Here is a 2,435-nt window from a genome sequence, read left to right as displayed (position 1 = left end):
GTGCAACCAAAGAGGTAAACCTTCTTCCCATACATCAAACCACCCTCGTCCAATGCATCTTGAGCACAAAAATCACAATTTCATCAAATAAAATAGTCAACTTAATTCCATCACAGATAGGGATGGGAATAGGCTAGGCCGTCCGTTAGGGGCCTATGACCTGGCCTACTTATGGCCTGGCCTAGCCTGGCCTATTTAATAAAAAGGCAAGGCTTATGCCACTTTTAAAGCCTATTTATTTAAATAGGTCAGGCTCAGGCTTATAAAAAAGCCTATTAGGTCTGACAGGCCGGCCTATATATATTTTTATTTATTTATTATTATATTAATAATATTATTTCCTGTTTTAAATTCTATCAATTAAGCAATTAAACAGTAAACATTCCATATTCAATAGTTGTTCCATATTCGGTAGCATTCTATATTTGATAGCTGTTCAATTAGTCAATCACTCAGTAGTCTTCCATATTTGTTTAAAAGGTAATAATGAGTGTGTTTGTTTCAGAAAGAAAAAAAAATCTATTATTTGACACACAAAATTATTTTTTAGGGTTTAAATGATGTTTGTTTCATATTTTCAAAAAATTATTTTAAATAGGCTTTCAGGCCAGGCCAGACTTTTAAAAAGGTCAGGCCAGACCGTAAAAAAAGCCTATGATAGGCCGTAGGCCAGGCTTAGGCATAAAAAATAAATCGTAGGCCAGAGTCAGGTCTTTCAAAGCCTGGTAATCATAGATCATAAACAAAAATCAAAGCAACACCAATACTTACTTCTAGATTAGAGAAATTCCACTGGCATTATAACACAACAGTTAGAATGGAAGAAAAAAAAACGCCAGACAACTGTCAACTCATTAAATCAGAAAATAAAAATCAAATAAATTGAACAAACTTCAGTCCCAACAGGAAATGAAGCTTTGCTATACAATAATAAACCACGAATGCTTTCTTCATCTCTCATAAAAAATGATATCTAATTAAGTTTAGAACAATAGAGAGAAATCCAAATATACCTACGACAAAAACACACTATCAAGACTAACAACCTTTAAAATCAAGCTAATGTGTGAATGTCCCTGCCACAACCAACACATGAAAAAGTTGGTGACTATGACCAGCAAAATAAACGTAGTATGTGAGATCAAGTTAGAAACATCATTTCCTAAACATACACAACAACAAATCGGAAATTCAAAACCTTAAGCGAAGTTAAAATCAGCTTCAACTCAAATCTCTGACTCTAAACAAACACAAAATCAAGTGAACCAGAAAATCAAACTGAAATGTACCAAAATTAATGTCGCAAACTAACGAGAAAGTAGCATTAGTTATTGAATCAAATATTTCAATAAATTGAAGCTGAAATTGGCTTGAAAAGCTGAGAAAAATTTGACGAATGAGAAACGCAAATCAACATAAATGAGAAGCGCAAGCGTGAAAAACTTGTAGGAGAGAAAATGAAAATATGATAAGCAAATCCACAATTTTGAAGAATAACATAAAGTCCCTAATTTTGAACATATGATAAAACCTAGCAATGATTTCAGAACACAAATATATTACTAAAAGTCTCAATCGAATAATGAATCAACCAAATCACTAAACCCTAAACAATGTAACTTTGTGATACCATACCTTGTTGAGTTGATGACTGTTTAATGTAGTTGAAGGCTGAACAAGGAGGTATTGGTGGCTTGGTTTGCGCCTTCGTGGACGGAGGAGGGCAGTGGAGGCCATGGTGGTGGCTATTTGCAACGAAATGAGGAAGAGAAAGAAGAAGAAGAGAGGTTCGGTGGTTGACGACGAGAGTGCTTGCAGAGAAAATAGAATAAAATAGAAATTTTGAAGTTAACGTCGATGCCAAACAGTGTATTGCATAAATATTTTTTCTATTGTGGTTCACACATATGAATATACGTGATTTTCATTGCTAAAATGATAATTTCAACATCGACATTAATTTGAATTTCTATATTTTAAGATAAAATAATAATATTAATAAGAGATATATTTAAATAAAAATAATAAATACACATAGTAAATTAAAAAATAATTTATATTTAAAGGCAGATTTATTTTTTTAAATAGGACTTATAATTAAAAACAAAAATAATATATGACAATAACTAAGACTATATTAAATATGCCATTAAGTATTACACTACAACCATAATTACTCAAGATGCAACTTAACATCCTATTCTTTTACAAGAACTTTAACATGCTTATTTAAACATAAACCAATATTTCTTCCGATTTTAAAAATACAAATAAAAGCTAAAATATATTTTATTCAAAATTTGAAATAAATAATTTTAATTTTTTTATATATTTTTAAGATCAGAGTAGTACTAAATCTCCAATAACTGAACCCACCACAACATGAAGACTAATCTTCTATATATTCGAATCAAAATTGTCTAAGTCAACCAAAT

Source organism: Cicer arietinum, chromosome 3 (assembly GCF_000331145.2).
Source record: "Cicer arietinum cultivar CDC Frontier isolate Library 1 chromosome 3, Cicar.CDCFrontier_v2.0, whole genome shotgun sequence".
In the NCBI taxonomy this organism is placed as follows: Eukaryota; Viridiplantae; Streptophyta; class Magnoliopsida; order Fabales; family Fabaceae; genus Cicer; species Cicer arietinum.
This window is presented reverse-complemented; position numbering follows the sequence as displayed.